Source organism: Periplaneta americana, chromosome 10 (assembly GCF_040183065.1).
Source record: "Periplaneta americana isolate PAMFEO1 chromosome 10, P.americana_PAMFEO1_priV1, whole genome shotgun sequence".
Taxonomy (NCBI): domain Eukaryota; kingdom Metazoa; phylum Arthropoda; class Insecta; order Blattodea; family Blattidae; genus Periplaneta; species Periplaneta americana.
In genome coordinates, this window is record NC_091126.1 from 60,785,749 (window position 1) to 60,811,789 (window position 26,041).

General features: G+C 34.0%; 1 protein-coding gene across 1 annotated transcript in view; it reads right to left on the reverse strand.

Moving 5' to 3' along the window:
- Window positions 1–26,041, reverse strand: part of LOC138707726 (uncharacterized) — a 576,458-nt gene that overhangs the window by 70,284 nt on the left and 480,133 nt on the right. The gene's annotated exons all lie outside the window — the stretch shown is intronic.

Genomic DNA, 26,041 nt, shown 5'->3' on the forward strand with positions numbered 1-26,041 from the left:
AAATGCAATCTAAGTTCATGTGAAAAGGATTTGGCAACATCGCATAAACATGTGAAATACGTGATGCGCGGACCATGTTATACAGGTTTGTTCAGTGTTGCCAATCTAGCGATTTTAACTCTTTTTCAACAACAATTTCTTTTAACTTTTATATTGCTTAAATAGGGATTTAGTGACCTTTTTAATACCCCATAGTGGCAAAATTTAATCTTTCTTTGTTGATAATGAGAAATCTAGCGACTTTACAACTACTTTTTCGCGACTTTCCGTACACTCTGTTGGAGATACTGTTTTTTTTTTGCAATGTAAATAATGGCGGACAATAAGAAGAAGGTTGACTGTTCTCCAAGTTGTTATCATGTTATGGTGTTTGATACTGCTAAACATAATAAAGCTTTACAAAACGACAATTTTCGTTTAGTAATACAGTTAATTGAACATTTATGAATGTACCTATCATATCCATTAATAATTAATGGTTGTTATAAACGTAATATAATTATAGGTTATGTTATTTGATACTGCTGAACACGATAGAGCCTTATAAAATATAAGAATGTTTGTGTATTAAGGCAAGAAATTGAAAGAAATATTTATAAATGTACCTAACATATCTATTAATATTAATAATAATGGATATTTTATTTGCACAATCTGTCACTCGTATATTTCAAACAGAGAAGAAATAACTGAACTTGGATCATCTAACTTAATCGGAGAAATTTCTTCAGTCAAAGTTGACTTTAGTTTGAGACAAATTAATCTCAGATTAGACTTTATACAACACAAAATTCCAAGTTCAGCTGAAACAAGGATCAATTTAACCTCTGATCCAAGATTAAATGGTTTATACAATCGGGCCCTAGACAGCTAATATTTTTAGAGCTCATAAACACACACTTTGCTTTATGCTGAAATAGTAGTTTTCCTTTACTTTATTTTCTGACTGAGAAATAATTTTTCCCTCGTTCCTACATTTTTTTTTTAAAGATTTTCAGTACATTTTCTCCTATAATGTCTCTAAAATTTAACAAATTTCAAAAACATTTTTTTCAATATACTAAAACATCCAAATAAACAGTTCATGAAAATCTGAGTGTGGTGATGTATGTTCATATATAAATTACAATTCTGAAAACTTGCACTGCCATCAAGTATGTCCAGATGTTAGTCTGAAGATAGCCACTGCTGTTCTTTTTGAGTAATTAGGAATCAAATGTATAATGTTTTTCATTTCGCAACAAGATTTATTTTCACTAAACTTGTTATTAATATTTAGTATCATCCACTTTTAATAAATAATAATTATTAATATTTTTGCTGAATATTACAAAATCCTACAATGAAATATTTTTTGGCTTGTGGTTCCCTTCTTTATCAAGAAGTCTGAATTTTCATTTCCTTCCAATCTACAAAGAGAAAGTATTCATTTTGAAGCAACAACGTTTATCTACTTTTGTAGAAACTTAATTTTGGTATAGATTTTTCTCTCTCTGGCCTGTTCTCTGATGTTAACGAAATAATAGCCTGAATTGCAGATAATAATAATAATAATAATAATAATAATAATAATAATAATAATAATAATAACAATAATAATAATAATAATAATAATAATAATAATAATAATAATACCCATTGTTGACGGGTGTGTGATTGAACTTAGAAATAAAAGTCTCAATATTGTTGAATAAAAGTTATAATATTACTACATACACCCTATAACATTTAGCAAGCGATATTAGAAGCAGATAGTCTGAAAATTCCAACTAATTTAAAGGTCTCTTATTGTCAGTAGCTTGAGTAAACGTGACAAAAAATATGCATTTGTTACTATAACAATGCCAAAAAACTGACCAATGAAAAGTTTCTTATTAAATTCTATAGCGTGTTTCCTTGTTACTTGTTATTTCAGAAATTTATTCTTATATAGGCCATGAATTTTAAATATTAAATTTTATTAAATTACATAAATTAGGTTAAATGCAACAGTGTTCATGAGTGAGATAGTTATATATAATAAAAATAATATAATACAGTTATATGAACACTTTTTAATGATTGGATAAAATTAATAAAATCGGTTAAAAACCATACATGTTTCGGAGGAATGCTCCTCCATCTTCAGTGGTAGTACCACAACGCTGGTACAGATGTTCGACCGCGTAACGTAGCTTAAGGAAGACTCCTTACGCGGTCGAACATCTTTACCAGCGTCGTGGTACTGCCACTGAAGATGGAGGAGCATTCCTCCGAAACATGTATGGTTTTTAACCGATTTTATTAATTTTATTCAATCATTAAGAAGTGTTCATACAACTGTATTATATTATTTTTATTATATATAACTATTAAATTTTTTGTAAAATTTCTCTTAAAACTTATATACTGTCCAATTTTTAACACCATAGTCTCAAAGAATAATAATCTGAACACGTTCTTAATATTTTTTGCAATGTAGTTTTTAAATATGCGGGATATGCTTTACACTCTCCATTAACTTAACGACTTATATTACTTATATTCTGAAATCTAGTAACCACTTTAACGATAATCTAAAGAAACTATAAAAAATAGGCCTGTAGTATCTGCATCTCAGCTTTGGAATGCATGAGACCATTTCAATTTACTTACTCGGTATGCATTTCAGTAATTTTTTATGCGAACATTTCTTTTGCTTTTCGAGTTCGTATTCTACAGCTTATAGAAGTGAAGGACTCAATTTTCATATAATCTTCTTCGTTAATTACAATCCCTTTGTCCTTCAATGTGCTTTCTGCCTTATTTTTATACCAAAAATGTTGTGTCTACGTGTTTGGTGCTCTGAACGTACTGTCAGCGAAGTAAGAGAATAATTGAGCATGACTTCCGTTGTGGTAGCGGTTCAGGGTGGAAGTGAATTAGAGCTCAGTTCAATTCTCTGTCAGTAACAGAGATTTACTGGACTTCCATAGGGAACGTGTTCATTTCACTTTCATTGTGTCCATCCTGTGTTGACTTAGGAACTGTTATTGTGATATGCCGACTATATTATCATTATGAAGTCCCGTGAACATACACGCTCAGCAGCTCAAAATATTGCTACTAGCTTTCAAAATTTTAATAATAATAATAATAATAATAATAATAATAATAATAATATAACAATAACTAAAGCAATTAATCATTAGAGTATTATTACTAACTACAAGAGCAACAATAGTATTAATGGAAAAGGCAATATTAATAATAATAATAACGAAAGTAATAATGACAAAATAGTAATAACAATAATATTAATTATGCGATTAAAAGTTATAAAAATGACATAAACGACGACAATAATAAAGACAATAATTATGATTACAATAATAATTAAAGTAACGAAGATAATAAGAAAAAAATTGTAGTAAAAATAACAATATTAATGGTATATACAACAGTAATAACAACGGAAATAATAATAACAATATTGTTAACAAAAGTGACAGTAATAATAATTTCAAGAACGATAATAATAATAATAATAATAATAATAATAATAATGATAATAATAATAATAATAATGATAATAATAATAATAATAATAATAATAATAATAATAATAATAATAATAGTTATCGCCTGGTTGTAGGAACAAACTTCATAATTCACATTTACTTTAAAGTACCGTAATTTCCCGTAACTATGGTCCAGGCACCCAACTATGGTCCAAAACGCATTATGTAGGCCTACTACTTAGTCCCCCAAAAGTTCGGTGTTTGCCATTTAAGGCGCCACTGTGATGGAATTATGTTCCCCATAGATGCTTCTATCTACCATTACACGTTGCAATGATATGGATGCTTAACCCTAGGATGCATAACATGGGTCCATTGGATCTGGCGGAATATTTAATAATTATTATCTAAATAACTAATTCACATTGTGACTCTGCCCACTAGGTATGCTACTCTTGTTACTTCCTTTATACATCTGTAGCAAATTTGGTATTTTATTCATTTATTTTATATATGTTTTTTATTCGTGTTCATATATACTACACTTTTACATAGCATGGGTCCAATAGACCCGTTGCATTAAATTATTTTATTACCGTAAGAATTATTGTCGTCTGCCATCTAAACAGAAACCTATGAACTACAAGAACATATTTTCATCAATTGGCAAGATTGCAGCACTTGGAAATTGAAATTCGACGATGATGAGGAATATATATCTCCAGCAAATGATGACAATACTCCGGATGAAGATGAAGTTTCTTCTGCAGAACTGGATAGTGATTATGTGAGAAAGAAGATGAAAGCTGGATGCCTATTTCACACCAGGTCGACAATCAAAACACATTAGTAGATGACATGGAGGACAGAAACTCCTGCTCAGAGTAAGCCTCCTGTCCACAACACTGTAAGATTTGTATCAGGTCCTTCAAGGGGTATAGGAACTGCTACTCTCAGAGGTGCCTGGGATTTATTTATCTCACAGAGTATTTTGGATGAAACTGTGAGATATACCAACTTAGAAGCAAAAAGATTTTACCTACTGAAGAAAATAAAATGGTAAGAAATAGCAATAGATGTAATGGTTGCTTTTTTGGAATTTTGTTGCACATGAGAGCAGACAAATCTTGAGATATTCCAATAAAAGAACTTTTTCTTGGTAAATTTTTCAATCCATTATATAGAGCAGCGGTCATCAGCACACTGCACCCTCGGGCTAGCATCTTACCCGCGGAGGAGACACTGCACTATGGTGTATTCACAGCTGCTGGCGGGTATGCTCTCTACCTCTTCCTGCTGCATGACGGGGAAAAAACGTTGCTCCACTTACCCTTCACTCATTTCAGCGAGTGATGACGACCACTGATATGGACCTACAATGTCTGTGAATCATTTTGAAGTATGAGAAGATTTTTAAATTTCGATGGTATGAGAACACGGAAAGTTAGATTACAAACAGATAAACTTGTTTTTATTTCTTATGTGTGGCAAATATTTACGGAACAGTGCAGAAAAGTAATGGTCCCACAACCAAATGTCACAATAGATGAACAGCTGGTTTCGTTCAGAGGCCGTTGTAGTTTTGTACAATACATATGCCAAAGTAGCCAGCGAAATACGAGATCAAAATACTGTGGATGTGTGAAGCAGAAACTGGTTATGCCATTCATGGGATTTTGTATACAGGGAAAAAAAAACCGGAGAACCGCCACAGAAGGATTTGGCTCTCAATATTCTGAAGCTTCTAAATCGCTCTGAACTTGGTACAGGCCGAAATATCACCATGGACAATTATTTTATAAGTGCACCTTTGGCGCAATATATATTGGAGAAGAAAGTGGCAATAAGTGGGATCAATTAGATAAAACAATAGAGACATTCCAAAGGAAACGAAATCCAATGCAAAATAGATCAGTGAACAAAAGTGTATTTATATTTCACAAGGACATGACAATAGTTAGTTTTTGCCCAAAGAAAAACAAATGCGCTATTCTGCTAAGTACCATGACAATGCTGTTCACGAACATCACCCAAAAAGAAACCTGAGATTGTAAAATTCTATAATGGCACTAAGGGTGGTGTTGATGTAATGGATCAGGAAGTGCACAATTATACTTGTAAAATGCAAACCAAACGCTGGCCCATGGAGCTTTGGTGTAACATTTTGGACGTAATTGCATTCATTCTGTATTGTACCCAGCACCCCATGTACCATAAAAGGACCTTTACACAAGAGGAGACTATTCATCAAAGAGATGTCAATGAAAATGGCCCAACCATACATAATTAGAAGATCATTCAATCCCGTCTGCGTAAGTCGATTTATGTGGACATGGAAAAGTTCATCACTAACCTAGGTACTAGTGTGCAAAGTAGCAGTAACAGTGGTGGCAACCATCAAAGCAAGAACAGGAGATGTTTCCTATGTCCTACAGTGACAGATAGAAATACCAAATCTATCTGCTATGTGTATAAATTATGTTTGTCAGGACCATAGTACAGTCGCCGTAGCGTCATGATCTAAGGCATCCTGCCTAGGACTCGCGTTACGGAATGCACGCTGGTTTGAATCCTTGTGGGGGAAGAAATTTTCTCATAAAATTTCGGCCAGTGTATGGGATCGGTGCCCATCCAGCATCGTGATGCACTTGGAGAGATACGATAGGTAGCGAAAATCCGGTTATGCTGTGAGGATCATTGTGATAACCACACGATACCTCCATTCTGGTTGGATGATCGTCGACCTCTGCTTCGGCATGTGGACATGAGGACGGCAGCCGGCTGGCCGGTCTTAGCACTTCATGGGCTGTAGCGCCATAGATTTACTTTACTTTACTATAGTACAGTCGAGTGTAGTAAGTGTAAAGACTGATAAGATATATCTGTACTTGTGTGGTTATTCCTTACTGTTTCTTCTTCTTCTATCTCGTGGATACATTATATTATTATCTTATATAAATATATGTGTTTGTGTTGCAACAAGAAATTATTTTCACTCGCTACTTAGTTATAAAACTATATTATTTCCTTTGTCCACAGAAAAAACTTTACGAACCTACATTAAATTATCGTAGAAATAAATGAATATAATATATGTTTGTATATTCACATGTTACTTAGTTATAAAATTTTATATTATTTTCCACAATTAAAACTCCTAAATTCAAATTAAATTAAATAATAGATTAATATTATTCCATTTTATGTGTAATTCCGCATTAAATAGCATACGGTTCCAATGGACCCATGTTATGTAAATGTGTAGGAAAAGTAGCTCATGCATCCTAGGGTTAACAAGGTCAGTGTGCATCGTTCTATTGAATGTGTGAAGACACGAAAGCATTCAGTTTGTGTTTGTCTGTTTTATTAAGCTCTCCTCTGTAGAACTGGTAAATTATAGATATATGATTGTTTGTACAATTAAACCTGGCTATATAGTGTTTACTTTCACGTAATAATTAGACTGGCAGAGGTTAAGGACTCTGCGTGAAAAATGTTTAACCTCAAGGCTAGAAGTTAGTCCTCAACTATATACCACAACTTTTCGTGGACCATAGTTGTATTTCATTTTGAAATATTTGTTTTAATGAAATGTTAAGAATTTGATTATTTACTTCTGCAAATACGGTATCTCAGTATATTCTAAAATACCATTTAACATTATAGTCCAGTAAATAAAGAAACAGGCTGTTCCAGCATCAATGGTACTAGCACGAATGATGGTCCGGTAAAACGAAAACTTCAGGGAAGAAGGAAAACAACCGTCCCAGTAAGTGACTATGAGAGCGATGAAATTGAATTGGATACAGATTATAATGTTTCCGGTGTACTCTCCATATTTACAGACAGTGAGTCGGATGTGGAAAAGAAGACGAAATCTCTTAAAATAATGCTAAAGGCACATAGATGTATGGTAGTTACTTATGAGGAGGAATTGTGGCCAGGGAAAGTTTTGTAAGTGAAGAACAATGGAGCTGTTGTTTCATGTATAGTAAGAAGCGGCAATTACTGAGTTGGCGAGAAATGGAAGACATTTTATTCTATAGAAAGGAAAACATAATAAAACAAATTGAAGACCCCATATGCGTCTCGAAAAAGAGAGATCCATTTTCAATTTCAGAATTACAAGAGAAGTGGAGATTCAAAGGATCGAAATAAGCCTACTAATATAGTTCTCAGTATGGTAAATAAACATTATCAGTGAATTTATGTGCATAATATTTTGCTAAGAATGTGTTAGTTTATTTTGATACCGTACTTTTGTTCTTTAATATACACTCACGGGCAAAAAAAAATCGGGCCAACTACATTTCATTAAACATTTATGAAAATTGTAGGATTTTTTAAATAATTGTAGGTGTGCTGAGGTTCATTTAGTTATTCATTTGTTTTGTGTTACGTAACAATATAAGACTGAATACGTAATAGCCAACAATGATCTGAAAAGGAGATTCGTTCTTCTTGATATATTGTGTCTAAACTTCTCGGACTCATTTCAAGCTATGATGAAGAAGTCTACAGACTGGTAAGCTCTCTTGAGGCAGTATTGGAGTACTTCATTGTATACAAATGTCACTAAGTCCTACCGATTCAGCAAAATGATTGTAATGATAGCAGATGGGAATAGTCAGCGTTTTTTTTTTTGTGGCTGCAGTTCTTGGGACCAGAAGAGCCTTCCAGAAAATAGGACAAGTTAACGTGAGTGAGAGAACTGTAAGCAGACGTCTGGATGAATGTGGGCTGAATTCCAGAACCAGCTAAATGCCCAGAATTGCTCCAGCACCATCATTGAACATTTGGAAGAAAATTGAAACAAAAATTGGAAAGTTTTTACACCTTTTAATTATATCCATTGTTTGGCGTTGAAAATAATAGCACAAGTGATAATAAAGAAGATTTTTTTTTTCTGCGAAGCAATGTTTTCTTCATTTCATAATGGGTTTTCTGATTCTCACCTCATAAAAAAAATTGAGAAACTTTAAGTGGCCCGGTATTTTTGCCGGTGAGTGTAGTTGTTCATTATTGCAGGAAAATGACTTTCAGATTTCACTTGTTTATTGCGTGTTTATGCAATGTGTACTAATAAAAATAATCTATGTGCTTTTCATTTATTTTTAATATTTCTGTGCTAGATTATACAGGGACATCATTTTATTTTTACTAACATTTTTAATATTAGCTTGCCTATACCTCTGATTCAACGCCGTTTGCTACCCCTTCCACGACTGGAGTTCGATGATACTGGCGTAATATACAGTACAAGCAAATCACTTTACTAGGTATAGGAGGGAAGAAAAGTAGTTCATCCATTTACGTAAACTAGGAAATATTGCGCTTTTGAGTTTGATAATTTTCATTAGGTTTTTGTTTAATCAAAATACAGTACAGTATTAACAATGAGTGTTTTTACTCACGAACTGAGCTGTCCATGTGGACGTATTCATTATGCAGTATATACAGACGTGGAAAAATTATTAACAAAATTGACGATTTTTATGATATTTTGTTTACAAAATTTGACTTTTCAATTTAGACTACAGTTGACAATTTTGGATATGTCCATCATTACAGTAGACAGAAATGTGCAAAAATGTCAACTGTAGTTTAAATTGAAGAGTCACGTTTTGTAAAAATATATAATAAAAATCTTCAATTTTGCTCATAATTTGTAAATTAGCAAAAATGTCAACTGCATTGAAGAGTCAGATTTTGTAAAAATGTAAAACAAAAGTCTTCAGTTTTGCTAATAATTTGGAAATATCCAAAATGTCAACTGTAGTCCAAATTGAAGAATCGAATTTTGTAAAAATATACAATAAAAATCTTCAGTTTTGCTAATAATTTGTAAATATGCAAAAATATCAAATGTAGTCCAAATTGAGGAGTTAAATTTTGAAAAATATACAATACAAATCTTCAATGTTGCTAATAATTTGGAAATACACAAAAATGTCAACTGTAGTCTAAATTGAAGAATCATATTTTGTAAAAATATATAATAAAAATCTTCAATTTTGCTAATAATTTGTCCACGTCTGTATTACACTGCCTACAGCACATTAGCGTACAATATAGAGAATGAAGTTAAACTGAAAAATAATCATAATATGGATATTTAAACACATTTTTGAAAATGGTGGCCGTTCATTTCGATACAGGCTTCAGTTCTAATGTGCATATTATCGCACTATAGACTATTGTACCTAATCCCAATTACCAGTTTCGTTCTTCGTGCTAGTAACTCATGTTGAAATAATTCTGTACCTACTCTATAAAAGAGTACCTTACGTACTGTAAATTCAATATTCACTTCTGCCCGATCCGAAAAGATAAAATTACCCAGACATACTATCTACTGTCCGTCCAAGTGGTTATGTCGTAGGGTCGTAGAAATGGAGGTAATTACGTGACAGTTAATTACTTAACGAGGCCCTTTTATTTAAGTTATTTTAAACAGTTGTATGATAGTACGTAGACGTCCAATTCCTAACAGAAATTAATGTTTTCAGAAGAGAGCTAAGACAGCCCAGCCACTAGCTGGCGAATAAAACTGGTGGGGGAAACCGGTATACGACGTAGGCAAATGGACGACAGTACCTGTGCGAAAATGATTCAATATTGAAAGCTCTTTCGTCACTGGAAAACGCGAACATATTTTTGGAACGTACTGTTTACTATGACCGTAAGGCTACTATATGCGGTCTTGGATCTGTGTGGAAGGGGTGGGAGTGAAGTACATTCAAAAACTCAGGTAAAATAAAAATTGAAGTAAAAATAAAATGATGTCCCTGTATTTCTTCCCTTAAATTAGAAACTCAATGTATTGATTTACGAATAATTACAGCTACATCTGTAGTTAATTCATGCTTTCAAACATGAATATATGAGTGGACCATAGTTGGGCAACTCAGAATACAACTATGTATCAATGCTTATTATTTTTTTAACACTTGCAATTAAATAATTTCATACACACATGTCAATATTTATTTAATATACACTTACAAGAGTCCGAAGCCAAAATTTACTTAATCTAGATGAATAAAATTGAATATACAAAGAAAAATGTGACAAATGTGGACCATAGTTAGGGGAAACTACGGTACCAAATTTCAATGTTTTCACATTATTTCTATTTTCTTTTAAATATAGATGTAAAAATGTTATAGAAATACTCCACCATCATCTCGCAAGGGACATGGGCCTACCCAGGGAAACAAGTCAAAATTAAAATTGTCGACATTCGGCAGGTTTAGAAATCAAATATACATTTTATTGGGATAGCAAAATTTTGACAGATATCGCGGTGCTCCCACTAAAATTTACATAACCATTCTCAACATACCGTAAGGAAGCTCAGTTAAATAGACATTGCAGTTTCACTAAGCCATAACCTTCACAATTCACGTAATAACGAAATCAGCAAATGTCAACATCTAGCACAAGAGCTCAAACACCTCTGGCAAATAGAGTCACCATCAGACATATTGTCATTTCAGTAACAAAATTAGTACCAAAGTCCACAGTAGAACACACGGACGTCCTGCAAGCAAAGCAGCAGTTGCTCAACATACTTAAATCAACAATACTGGACACCTGTAAGATATATCCTGCGAGAAGGATATTAGGCCTTGGTTACTATGCACGTGTAATCAATAATACATCACATCTCCTGTAATTATAATAATGATAATAATAATAATAATAATAATAATAATAATAATAATAATAATAGTATGTTAAACATGTTAAATTAAAACTTTTAGACCTTCAGTGTTAAATGAAAAAAAAACTATTATGTTACCTCATCTAGTGGTTGGTTTCGGTGATGAATTACACGCGATTATCAAATTTAAACAAAATCTTGGACTTTTTTGATATTTTTTCTTGCTTTTTGTCTTATGTTAGTGGTGTAGTAGGAAGGAGGAGTGAGGGATGTGTTTGGGTCTTAGGATTGGTAATGTTATGTCGAAAAGAGTGTTAGTTCCGAAATTAATTTGAGTGTTGAGGATGTCTTTTGAATGTGTTTCTGTATGTCTATAGGTACAATTTGTGGTGTTCTAGCATGTTTAATTTCCTGCCTTTCGGTTCATCGTGTAGATTTTCCATGTCTGTCTATGTAATGCTATATGTGTGGATGGTGTTGATGTGTTTTTGCGTAGGTGGAACGAACACATCGCAACCATAATCAAATCACACAATACATCCACCTGTGCAGAATACATCACCAACACCAGCAACACCTACAGCAATATAGAGACGGATATAGAAATTCTACACACTGAATAGAAAAACAGGAAACTAAACATACTAGAATAGTACGTAATGTGTGATATGAGTCATATTGTTCCGAAACTTGACTTATCTACTTTTAATATTTTTCACAAATCAAGAAAAACATTTTTCGAATTTTTTATGTTAAAATAGGATTTTTGCACCCTTTAAAATAAATATGTTATAGTATATAGGTCAGAAATAAGAGCTCATCAGCTTACTTTATTCAGCAAGGTTTTTTATTGAAATGTAAAATTAGAGAATGCAAGTGTTTTGGACTATACCTAGGAGAAGGAAAGCTTTGGAAACAACATAGTTGGATAAGGCATGATTTGAAAAAACCCAAAAATCTTCATTGCAAATTAAATTTTGTATTACAAGACTTCAAACCAAAAGTTATACGTTGTTAATGAAACAGTATAAGATGAATGATAAGTAAAAAAATTGACGGCTTATTAAAAAAATTGAAAATACTCTCATACTGAAAAAGGTTACAAATTTTCATGAACACAATGAACTGATTCAAAATCTAGTTCACCACAAGAAACATCTGATTCAACATTCTGAGCTTCATCAGCATGATTTGCATTCAGGAGGTTCATGTAGAAAGATAACCCAGCCTGTATGACTTGAGACTTTTCCGGCGTTTGATGTAGAATAACTCTTCTCGGTTCTCAGCCAGATGAGTTGGATATTTATTTCCAAGCTTTCGATGACTAGCTCTGTCAACTTCTTCAGGGAATGAAGTGTCACGGGACCATGTACAGCCGGTTTATATACCTCTATAGGGCTTCCCGCTGCGGGCCAATCAGGAGCTAGTTTCTAATCCTGACCGCCTGCCGCATTCTGGTTGGTCGAAGCGGTGGCCAATCAGGAGCTAGTTTCTAGTCCCGACTGCCTACCGTGTGCTGGTGGTCGAAGAGTGTTGATGGCAGGTTTCCATGCTGTACTCAGCTGTAGGCCCCCACCTCTGTTGAAATTATTGCCATCTAACTGGATTTCGATGGCTTTCTTGATGACCAGGTCCAAATAACCTGATGTCTTGTCCAAGATGACGGTGGTGCCGAAATCTATCTTGTGGTCCGTTTCCAGGCTATATTGCGCTACTGCAGGCTTATCGGAGTAATATAGTCTTATCCTGATTTGATGTTCCTTGCAGCGTTCCATGATGGTGCGTCCCGTCTGTCCAATGTAGTATTTCCCACACTCACAAGGTATTTTGTAGATACCAGGTGTCCTAAACCCAAGGTCAACGTAGTCCTTAACAGGTCTCAACAAGTTGTGAATCTTTGTGGGTGGCTCATAGATGGTCTTAATCCCGTGTTTTCTTAGCAGTCTGCTAATCTTGTCCGAGATGGGGCCATAGAACGAGATGTATGCCATGCCCTTCGTCTCCTCTTGATCCTCGGCGGGTGGTTTGTCCGAAAAGACCCTTCTGATTTCCCAGTTGCCGGAAGTTGTTCTGTTGGAACGTCTTGCGTAGGTCATGGATCTCATAAGGGAGCCTCTCTAGGTCCGAAATCCCCGTCGCCCTGTGCAGAGTCGACAGGACCGTTCGTTTCTGTGCTGGGTGATGCTAACTATGTCCATTCAGGTGTAAGTCGTTATGTGTTGGTTTGCTGTATACGCTCTGACCCAGTGTGCCATCCGACTTCCTGAAGATGAGAATGTCTAAGAAGTGGAGACAGCCGTCTTTTTCTACTTCTTTCGTGAACTGGATGTTCGGGTGGATATTGTTCAGGTGTTCTTGGAATTCCTGAAGTTTTGCTTCTCTATGAGGCTAGATGACCAAAGTGTCATCTACATAGCGGTAGAAGTGAGCTGGTTTCAACTGCGCGTTCTCCAGTGCTCTGTGCTCGAAGTCTTCCATTAACAATTTGGCTATGGCCTTTACTGTAGTGGGTGGTAGGGATGGTATTTGGAATAAAGACAAACATTCATATAGGCCTACCTGGTGTCAAAATTCTTATAATTTCAACCACCAAAGTATCTATATTTTTATATTTTCTCTGCCTGTTTGAAATATAGTAAAACAACTGAATCAGAAGTCAGGAGTATTTATATTTAAAAAATTAGCATGCAGATAGATGTAAAATAAAGGCAGCGGGTAGCGAAGGAGCTAGAATCGTGACAGTAGACTAGACATATCTACAATGAGTTTAAAATTTCGGCCATTTGCTTTCATGAAGTAAAGAGTATAACTGATTGAAATCGTTTGATCTATAAAATATCTGTCATCTCAATGTACTTTCGCCAGTGTGTGTGTTTGTTTCTGGCTTACGTATGGCATCAATTAAAAATACAACAGACAGACAGCCAGCGTAAGCGATTGCTGTCATCAAAATGTACGAGTACCTAGACTACATGAAATGAAAATATACAGTGAGGCTCAAAGGTTCATGGACAAAGTATAAAGGTTGTATTTATTGCTTCTCAATGTATGGTCCGCGGACCGTCAGTGGTTTTCAGAATAATGGCAGCTGGTCCGTCAATTAATTTATGGTAACTATTACACTTTTACAACATTATACTGCTTTTGACCAATAAAACGGTACGGAAAGACGTGTTTCAACTAATCATGGCTGCTTATCTTACAATTTAAATCACATCCTTAGCATTTTTATCACCTAACTAGCAGTTGTTTGTTTTTATCACCTCCCTAGCATTTGTTTCTTTGTTTGCCAACAGTGTACTTTCAATAACTGTACCTTTTAAAATGATTCATCCTTAATTAAAACTTTTGTATAATTTATCTTGTTTATATTATTTAAGTTATGTTATAAATTCTGCTGCATGAGATTATGGATAGTCACGTATCAGAGATTGTTTAATATGCATTGATGATTGAAGTGAAATGCAACTGTTTTAGTAAAAATGAAATTAGTCTGCTTGACTAGTAATCGTCCATAAAGTTCAATTATGAAGATTGTATAGTTGGCACAATTGGTAACAATAGAACAGCCGATCATAACACACTACTGCTATCTAGCGGAATATTTTTAATGATGAGATGGTTCAATAATATATTTTCAAGACAGTTCAGTATTTCAGTAAATCAATATTTTTCTAATCTTCATATACTTCCTTCTAATACTATTATATTGTGTACCTGGAGTAATCCTACAAATATGTTCGAAAAAGAGACAAGAAGAAACAAGTTGTAGTCAATGGTCTGCGAGGGAATGAGAAGTTCGTTTGGAGATTTCCGAGAGGTCAACATTTTAGAAACACATGTTGTATTTATTCCTTGATACACTGTAGTTTTGTAGAAACCAAGAATTGAAACAAATTAAAACTTAAGAATAATATTTACAGGCCGTTGTTGACCTGAAAAGATGCATCAGGATTGTATAAATCCGATATCTAATCATGGTGGAGGACCGGTTAATGTCTGGTATTTGTTTCCTTTGAGAGAATTTGTTGAATTCCATAGAATAAAGGGAACACTGAAGAAAAATGACTATTAAACCATTTTATGCAGACACGCAATTTCTTCTTGAAAACGTCTAATTATAGACGGAGAGGTTCATTATACAACAGGATACGAATAATTACCGTAAACATATGCTAATATTATGCTCTGACTACATGTAGCAAAATGAAGATGCAGGATATTCGAAACGCAGTGACCGCCACAGTCACCGGACTTGAATTCGACAGAATTGTAGCTTAATCATAGTGAATGGGAAGTGTTCAATATCAGAGGAGAGAATTCGGAACATTCTAGGACCAGTCTGGAATCGAATACCACCAAACGCATTATAAAAAAACTCATCCGGCACATGTATAGAATAGTGAAAAATGTAATTGCTCTAAGGATGGTTTCTTAGATGAAGAGAAATTCTGATTCTTCATAGTGTCAATTATTATGGCTGTGGAGTGTTCTGATCTGCTATGTTGAAACATATTTTTGAAATACATGAAATATATGTATATGTGTATATGTTTACAGATGGGATGTTTCACATTACTATGAGTGTTAAAAATTATATTGGTCCAAAAAGTTATAAACGGAAGTCTATAGGTTTTTATAAAATGCAAAAATTTCTGTAAAATTTCGGATATCCATTATGTTAGAGATTTCTTGTCCCATCATAGAGTACTAAATGCATTTACACTCTACATTAACAGATAAATGATGGGATCCGGTTCAAAATCTGCTTTCTGCAGTTCATGATGAAATTGAGTTATATACGAAATCAGGTATTCTGAGAAATACTCTGCTAAATGTAGTAACTATGGGTGTCAAATTCTACCATATTCCCATATAAAAAGGCGTATAAAAGTAAGGCTCGGCTGCAAAACCTGCTTAATGCATGAAGTTGGTAACAATACTCCGTATCAAAATCTACCTAATGCAGCGACAAAACAATAAGACTGCATGTTTTAAGGTTCGTAGAGACGCACATGTTTTCGCTTAGTAATGTAACACGTTTGTACACTTGAGCAAGATTTCTACAGTGTTATTAATCGATGCAGAAAAATTATTTTGGTCTAACTGAAGCAAACAATTTACACGTACTCATTTCAAGATTGGATATATTTTTATGTATTCTTTAATTCTGAAATACAAGGTGTTAAGAAAAGTATTCAATATTTTAGGAGGTGCTAGTATGCATAAAAACAAGAAAATAATGTCTAATAAACATGGGTCCTACAACACACACTTTCTGAGATCTGAACACTTCTTCATAGGAGGTGCTCAATCTGACATCCTTTCATGGCAATGCATTCCTCTGCCCTTTGGCGTAAGGAATCACGCACTCTTTGAAATTGGCCTGGTTCCTTCATGTGTCCACACAACCAAAAGACTAGAGGATTTAGGTTTGGGGAACGAGCAGGCCAAGATGTGGGGCTTCCCCGACCAATGCAGTGGTCCTGGAATGTCAACGCCACGTGTTCACGCACATGCTGACATGGCACATTCCCCAGCAAGGCAGGAAATACGTTGATAAGAAAGTCCTTCAAATCTCTATGGTAGCACGTATGGCCCTATTACTCTAACACCAAGAACGCCTGCCCATACGTTGATTGAGAATCGGTGCTGATGTCTTGTTTCTTCAACTGCATGGAAATTTTCATCAGCCTACACATGCTGATTACCAAAATTCACATCATCATCTCTGCTGAACCCCGCTCATATCCGCAACCAAACTTTTGTTTTCAGTATTCCTTGTGTCGTATCATTATTCCATGCCAAGGGTGTCAATTACGGTATGATTTTCTGCTAGTGTGCTGTATTTTAGGGCAGAGAAATGCATTGCCATGAATGGACGTCACATTGAGCACTTCCTATGAACAAGCGTTCAGATCTCAGAAAGTATGTGTTGTAGGACCCATATTTATTAGAATTTTCTTATACATCCTGATTACACAACTTTTAACACTGTATCACTTCGGAATATGTATTATATGTCTTTCTCGTGTTAAATTTTACCGTACCTGGTTAACATGTTTCGGTATGCTATTCTGAAGAACACCAATAGGAGGCCGAAACATGTAACAAGGTACTGTAAAATTTAACACGAGAAAGACGTAATACATATTCCGAAATAATTTCCTTATTTTGATCCATACTATCACCTCCTAAAATATTGGATACTTTTTAACACCCTGTATAGTTTACGCGTACTCATTTCAACATTAAGTTTATTTATTTATTTATTTACATATTTATGAAATAAAACAAGGACAAATGTAAGAAATTCATTAGTGCATATTTCGACATTACAACAATTATAGCTGCTACCGGTAAAAATGAGCTGTGGCGTTCCTTTAGGTGAAATATATTTATACCTCTCTTCACATGAGTGCTAGAGATTTCATTTTTTTAGGCAAGTTTCATAAAAAAAGTGTACGTATGTAAAAGTGATTAAATATATAAAGGCACTAACATAAATCCCGTGCAATTTGTGAAGTCTTAAAAACGCTTACCGGTCAGAATGACCGACACGTTACTTTTAGTGTTAAAAAGTACTGATTTATGAAAAAATGTATAACAATTAACCACATTATTTCTTTCTTTAAAATGTATGTTGTAAATTTAATTTTACAAATACTTAATAGAAACTTCGCTGCAAACCCTGCTTAATGTACAATTAAAACATTTTCTGCTAAGTTAATTGAATGAATGTATTGACAATTTGGGTTCTAATAGAAAAAATATATGCTAGTAAGAACATCACCTTACATGTAAACATTTTTTGCCAAATACTTATGTGCGTAATAACGGAAATAGCCTTACAATGACATTTGAATCTCATTAATTTTTCCAATAAAACATAAATAAATTATTAAATCTAATCGATGACGAGAATGCTGGTGACTAAAATGTAATCGGTGACAAGAAGGTATAATGACGACATCTCCGCTTACGAGAATTCCTAGACCCATATAAAGGCGCTAACATAAATCCCGTGCAATATGTGAAGCCTTCAAAACGCTTATCGGTCAGAATGACCGACACGTTACTTTTAGTGTTAAAATAGTACTGTTTTATGAAAAAAAAAAATGCATAACAAATAACCACATTATTTCTTTCTCTAAAATATACTGTTGAAACTTTAATTTTACAAATGCTTAATAGAATCTCCGCTGCAAACCCTGCTTAATGTACAATTAAAACATCATTATCTGCTAAGTTAACTGAATGAATGTATTGACAATTTGGGTTCTAATAGAAAAAAATGTATGCTTGTAAACTTATATTACAAAAGAACTGCATTATTTATGGTTACTGAGATACACAATAAAATTTTCTCGTTTTTCTCAATATCTAAAATTATACATTTAGCTGGTTTTGTATTTAATGGATATTGATTAATCGGTATTATTACCAGTAGATATTACTGTTGCCGATCTACTGCTTCGACGTCTTTTATTGACAGCTCCATGAAAAGTGAGTAAACGCTGAAAAGGTCAGTGGAATTATAACGCGGAGTCTAAACAGTTTCCGCCCAGAATACAAAACAGTGTCGGTATCCAGCATGCCGGGATCCAGTCCGCGTATGTACGAATTTTTTGTAATGTAATTTACTCTGTGGTTAAGATAGGTGTACCTGGCCCAGTACGTGAGGGATGGCGTTATGGGATATCGCAATTTATTCAGGGCAGACAATCATTTACATATCTGAACCGTAAAATCACAATTCTCTTTTCCGTTCCGAGTGGACAAATGCGGCGAATAGAACTCGGAAAAAGAACGCCGCACACAGAATACAGTGCTCTGCAGAGTTATAAAATTTCCATTTTCATATTCTATTATGTCAACTCCGCTACTATTAAGGCACGGTTCTGACACTGAATAGAAGACACGGTAGACAGTTCGAAGCCCGTCTACAGCACAGATGTTTCGCCATTGTAAATTTAATGTTATTTTCCGTCTCATTGTCTTAAGCAGAGTTGTAAAGCTGTGGTAGACTACCATAGAATACGAAATGGCAGTATAGAATACGGTAGGTTTCCTAGTAGAATGCAAGACAGATACACAAAGGCTCTGCTGGTTGCATAAACAACAGGTGATGTTATGTATCAATGCCTTTAAAAATGATTGTATGAAATGCAGATTCTGTAACATAAGGCTTAGTATTGTATTGTATTGTATTTATTAACATCCATGGTATTCATACATTGCTTTACAGCTAGAATATGGAACAAGTAAAAAAACTTAATACTATTATAAAGTCTTAATTTATAGTCACAGTCTACATGAAATATATATACAGACGAGATTTACAATATAGTCTACTAGTACAACACATAGTTTTAGAATCAATTTCATGAAGTGTTATTGATTGTCATGAATTCACCTACAGAATAGAAGGCGTGAGAAATTAGGTACTTCTTTAATTTGGCCCTAAATAATCTTATGTTTTGAGTTTAATTTTTTATATCGATAGGGAGGCTATTAAAAATTTTTACTGCCATATAACGCATTCCTTTTTGACAGCATGATAGGCTTGGCGATGGAGTATGAAAGTCATTTTTGACGTGTATTTATGCTATGATCTGTTGAATTAGTTACAAAGTTTTCACGATTACATACGAGGAAGACTATTAATGAAAAGATATACTGACAAGCCATGGGCATTATTTGTAGTTTTTTTTAAATAGTCCTACAAGATTCCCTAGATTTGGCACCTACTATTATTCTAATTACTCTTTTTTGTAATAGAAATATACTGTTACTATCTATGGAATTTCCCCAGAATATTATTCCAAAACTCGTTACCGAATGGAAGTATGCAAAGTATATTGTTTTTAAGGTATTGATATTTACTATCTTTTGCATAGATCTAATAGCAAAACAAGCTGAATTTAGTTTGGGGGTAATTTCTTTAATATGATTTGTCCAATTTAACACATTATCGATTTTTAAGGTATGTATTAATGTTTTGGAGGAAAATCTACATTCTTTAACCAACCTTTTTAAGATATTTATCAGACAACATATGAAAGTAGACTAACATAACCATATATCAGAAACTTCAATTTCACTTTTTGATTCCTTAAAAAAAATAATTAATTAAAAATTATTCTATTTCTTCAAAATGCCATATATTTTCTAAAAATTACTCAATTTTGAAATTTCTTTCACTGAGTTATTGCTGTTTATGCATACAATGCTCTGTACTAGGATTTTGCAGCTAACATTATTACAAAGAAAATTTTAGTGAAAAAAACCGTCATTTCAAACGTTAATACATACCTTAAGCCAAGAAATTTGGTTGTCGTTGTTTCCAATTGGGATCTGTTGTTAATTATTGCGCTAGAAATTTGCGAGGTTGAATTTGCACAGGATTTAAATTGAACCAGTCACATATTTTGAAGAGAATTTACTCTGTTGAAGATTGGAATGTGTAGTGGACTAGTTGTTAGCATTCGTGGCTACAAATCATGAGATTCCAGGTTTGGTTCCCTTCCTGAGTATGAAAATTTCTCACATACGAAACCATTTAACCCTTTCACTTTTAAAAATAAAGGGCCGTATTCATAGACATTCTTTGCGCGGGCTTCCGGTGGATGATCAGCGAACTAACGTTTTTCGTATTCATAAACCAGCGTTAGCGAGATATGATATGATAAGATATAATATGATATGATATATGATATATGATATGATGTGATATATGATATGATATGATATATGTTATGATATGATATGATATGATATGATATGATATGATATGATATGATATATGATATGAATCCCGTACAAGTAACCAGTCGATATCCGAGGCTAGTTTAGCACGCTCGTAGCGCGGGCTAGCGAAATGTCTATGAATAGCACTTCTAGATGTTAACCGAGTGTAGTGTGTAATTGATTTCTGTAGGCTGGAGCACTTCAGTGTTCAAGTAAAAGTTTTCAGAATGAGTCCTACGGTTCAAATGTGGGAACTGTACGATACAAAAGTAATCAACAATAAGAATAAACTCAAATATGAACACTGGCATCGATTTCCATAATGCAGTGGCCACCGAGGAATTTATTACTTCAAAAAATTAAGTAAATCAACTAGACTATAAATTCAAAATTACAATAAAGTCAATTTGAACGTAAACTCAGATTACATGGCAGAGATTGAAAGTGAAATAAAACCCACTCTAACAAAGAAAATTACATAATCGAACAGTTTCTACTATGAATTGTGCTGTATCATCATTAAACAGTTACGAAGAAATTCATATCTTCTGCGTGAATGAAAATGCAGAGTAACGTATAGGGTTGAAGACACAATGTCTATTCGAATAGGATATTTCAAGGAGACCTCGATTTAGAAAACTTTATGAAATACAAAAATTGTTTTCCTACTCAAACTGGAATAAAACTCTGATATACTTGAAACTGTTACTCGATGGAGGGAAAATACAGAGGGTTGTTTCCGATCTCTGTAAACGAACTTTGAATGACGTTATGTGCGTCAGAAGTCACACGACAGTTGCATTGTGGTGACAGGTGATAGAGCAGTAGTGAGCGATTTCATAGTCAGAGTGCACGGTGTCTGACAGCAGCAATGCTTAAGTAAATCGAGCCTTTTTGGGAGGGGAACATTACGTCACTTTTGAATGTCAAGTACAGTTAAGTGAAAATAAAAGAACCTGCAAAAGAAGTGGTTTCGTTACTTCCAAGAAAGGTATTTTCTGTGTACTTAATAAGACTGATGAAGCTCGGATGGGATTAATTTGTATCATTATTTCAGGTGGTGCGGCTTGTGGCTGGGGTGGATTTGCTTCCTTCTTCTCCTCTGGAATTAATCCCATTCGAGCTTTACCAGTCTTATTAAGTACAGGGAAGAAGACTTTCTTGGAAGTAACGAAATCACATTTTTTGCAGGCTCCTATGATTTTCACGAAACTGCAGTTGGCATCGGAAAGGATCGTAATGTACCACTCGCAAAAAGGCTCGATTTTCTTGGGCATTGCTCTTGTGAGACACCGTGCACTCTGACTATTAAATCGCTCACTACTGGTCTGTCACGTGTCACCACAATTCAGCTGTCGTGTGACTCCTAACGGACATGACGTAATACAAAATTCGTTTCCAGAGATCGGAAACAACCTTCCGCATAGGCACACTTTCTCATAAATTAATTTTATTAAAGCTTATTACTTTCATTCTACATATTCGTACGTTGAAATTTGTAGTACGGCTGTTATTGAATATCTCATATTACAAAAATAATCTACTTTTTCTAACTTCATGCATAACAACTCCTTTAACAGTTAAATACTTAAATTTTAAGCTTACAAATTCAAAATAGGAATTATAGTCACTGAATAATTCTAAAATTAATCGGATTTATTTCCAGAACATTCTTGCGGACCGGTTTCAAAGCACTTGAACTTGAATTAATCTGCTTACGAAGTATTATATATTTTTGTATAGCTTTTTACTTGTTAGACATCTCAAAAACAGTGAATGAAATAAAAAAATAAATGAAACACTTCCAAATACCATAGTAATATTTGAAAAAGAGGGAGCAAGTGGCAGCAGCTTATTACACACATTAGAGATACAGGTTAGCCAATAGACTGCTGTAAAATAATGTGAAACTTCTAAAATATTACAACTTACTCGCTCCATTATTTAAGTAACACAGTTAAATATCGGCTTGTTCGGCTAATGGGTCCTATTTGAAAAGTGTGACATTTTAGAGACAATAATTTTAAATGTTTCAAGGAAAATATTGGATCTTTCTGTCTACTTGTAGAATCCTCTTCAAATTTGCACACAGCCAGCATACAGTGAACAATGAAAAATATATGAGTTATGCCCTTCTTGAAATTACCCACTCAATTAGTGTGTAGGCCTATGGAATGAGTTAATAAGAGCCGAGACAAGACCGTGTATTCCAACAGCCAGGAGAGCAAAGGTAACTCAAGTTTTAAATACATTCGAAAACTGTTCTTTTGTCTTCGTACTGATAGCCAAATTTTGTACCTAAGCCTCTCTTTAGAGTACATATCAGTGACTGATCACTCTAGCAGATTCCCTTATTGTTTGGAATTCTAGCGTCGTGTTAACCACATACCACAGGAGTCTCATCTTATGTCCGTACACATCAAGGTCGAAATATAACAAAAATGACTAATAATAATAATAATAATAATAACAATAATAATAATAATAATAATAATAATAATATCTTTAATATTATTCCCAAAAGGTAAAGCGTGCAATGATTAAGCCTACTCAGTTTGAAATGAAAATTTTAACATATGGTATTTGGTGTAACATACATATAGCTAAAATGGTTGAACATAAAAATGACAAACATAGGTAGCATATTTCTTCTACTACCCGATCTGTTCACATTAACAGTCTATGTCTTTAATATAGAAAAGTAACCGGATCGCCAACACCTAGTCACAGACCAGTTGAACAAAATTGCTAATATGTGTAAAACTGTTAGATTGAAAAGCACTTACAACCAGTTTTTTTTTCAGTCTGAAAATCTTCAGAATTATTCAACTTCCACTCTGTATATAGTGAATTGTATATAAATGTGAACTATTGATTAGGTGCCAACCTTTTATACTACTATTTAAATCAATGTAATTTTTACCCATTTTGTTCGGTTTCTTACCATACAACTGAATCCACATTAATTTGTTTTATGTTGTGAAATGAAAAGTATATTGGTATGTGATATTATACAGACGTGGAAAAATTATTACACTAAAACGTTTTTCTTGGAAACATAATATAATTCATCATATTAACTATCAGCATAATTCACAGTCTCTAGTGTTGTAAATGTGATTGTTTGCATCTTCTGGTATATTTTTCCAATGGTTAAGTATATTTTATATCACTGTGTTGGTACTACTGGTGTTTTAATTATATACTGCAGAAGATATTCAACAGTCTGTTCTCCCATGGCCTGCAAGAAGACCGGACATGAACAAAATTCAAAACCTGTTATCTATACTGTAGACGAAAGTGAACAAAAACAGGCTTACTACAAAACATGGACTAATTTAAGCACTGTCTGATATTTGGCTAAATGATGCTGATATTCAAAGAAAGTGTCAAATTTTGGTTTCCAGCATCCCTGACCAAATCAACGTGTTAATAAAGAATAAGGGAATGTTCACAAAATATTAGTAACCTCCAGACTATAATTTCTGTTCATTATTTCTGTGCAAAATACATTTTTGTTCATTATTTCTGCCGATAAATACAGCTTTGTTGCACATGTAATTAATTTTGACTAATAATTTGTCCACGTCTATATTTATTGGTAAAATATAAATATATATATATATAAATATATAATATTAATGTAAATACAGTTTAATTTTTTCGTTTTGATTTTAACGGCTTGTGTCTCCAAGTATAGTAGTTGTTGCACTACCAGAAGCCAAAGTAGTCGTATTAAGAGCGATGGATTAACAAAAGAAGTATTTGGTGTCGCGTTGAATTATAAAATACTTTATGCTCGACCATGCCGAAATGTAGTAATTATACACCTGGTAGTAGCCCTTTAATGCACCTCATTAAAGTGCACCTATTCATTATAATTCAGTTGTTCAGCCAATGAGAAATCACTTTTGTACTGATTGTACCATTATAAAACCGCAAGTATCGATTATTATGGGATATGCAATCGAAAGACAATTAGCGAAAAGTCACGGAGGCTGGAAATCCAATACTGTCGCGGAAGGTTATTTTCTGTTACTATAATAATTAGCATTAATTGTAAATAATATTCAAATAAATTCAATTTGTCATCTCGTTTTTCAATTCTAAATCAATTTCCAGGTTATATCTAGCCTAATGTTCATGTTATTCTCTAGATTATATCAAGGTCAATGACATTCGTTCCTCGAAAAATAATCAATACTTTCGCGTCTGCGCACATCTCACAATTCAGGTCAGTTCTTACTCCTCACTTACATAACCATAACATGAATACTTCTGAATAATTTCAAGTTAGAAATATGGTCGAGCATAAAAAGTCGTATGAAACTTGCCTATAATGGTAATTAAGACGCTCGTATGAAAATTATGAAACTCGCTTGCGCTCGTTTCATAAACAAACATACTCGCGTCTTAATTACTACAATTATACCCTAGGCTCGTTGCATAATGTACTATTAAAATAAGAAGTACTGCTCGTATATCACTCTTTACAACAATGTCGTCAGCCTAAAGCTTAACAAGTTTAGTTGTAAATTTAAATTATCATGATGAGGGTATAAAACGAAAGATCTACTTTTTGGATTAGGTAAGCATAAAGGACACAAAAGAACAGTCGACGTTTCATTATATTTTCAATGATGCGATCCTATATGTGGCATGCTCTTTCCCACACTGTTTATTTCTGTTCACAAAAGATCTATCCAGAACGGAAGGCATGGCTTGTTGTGGAACTTCGGAAATGCAGGAGGTAAGGTCTGGAAGTTGCTTAGCGCAGTCCCGTGTTTATGGTTCTGTTGATGCAGGCCCAGAAATGTGTTCGATTTCTTCGGGACGTGTTTTGCTATGTTAATGACGGCGGTGGCAGCAGCGGGAGCGGGCTGCGATTGTCCTGCGCATACAGCCGAGTCCTCAACTATCTGCAGCCCCAGTCAATAACACATCATGATCTGCACGAGATCGTTTCGTCTCGTCCTGCCCAGCTAGTTATCTCAGTCCTCGGAATTTAGCTCGCGCATTTGACAGCCTCGGTTTTACTCGTTATTCATTTATATAGTAACAGATACAGCCTCTACTTCACACAATATATAAAAATAAACGTATTCTACCACATTCTTTAAACTTCATATGCAATATAACAAAAAAT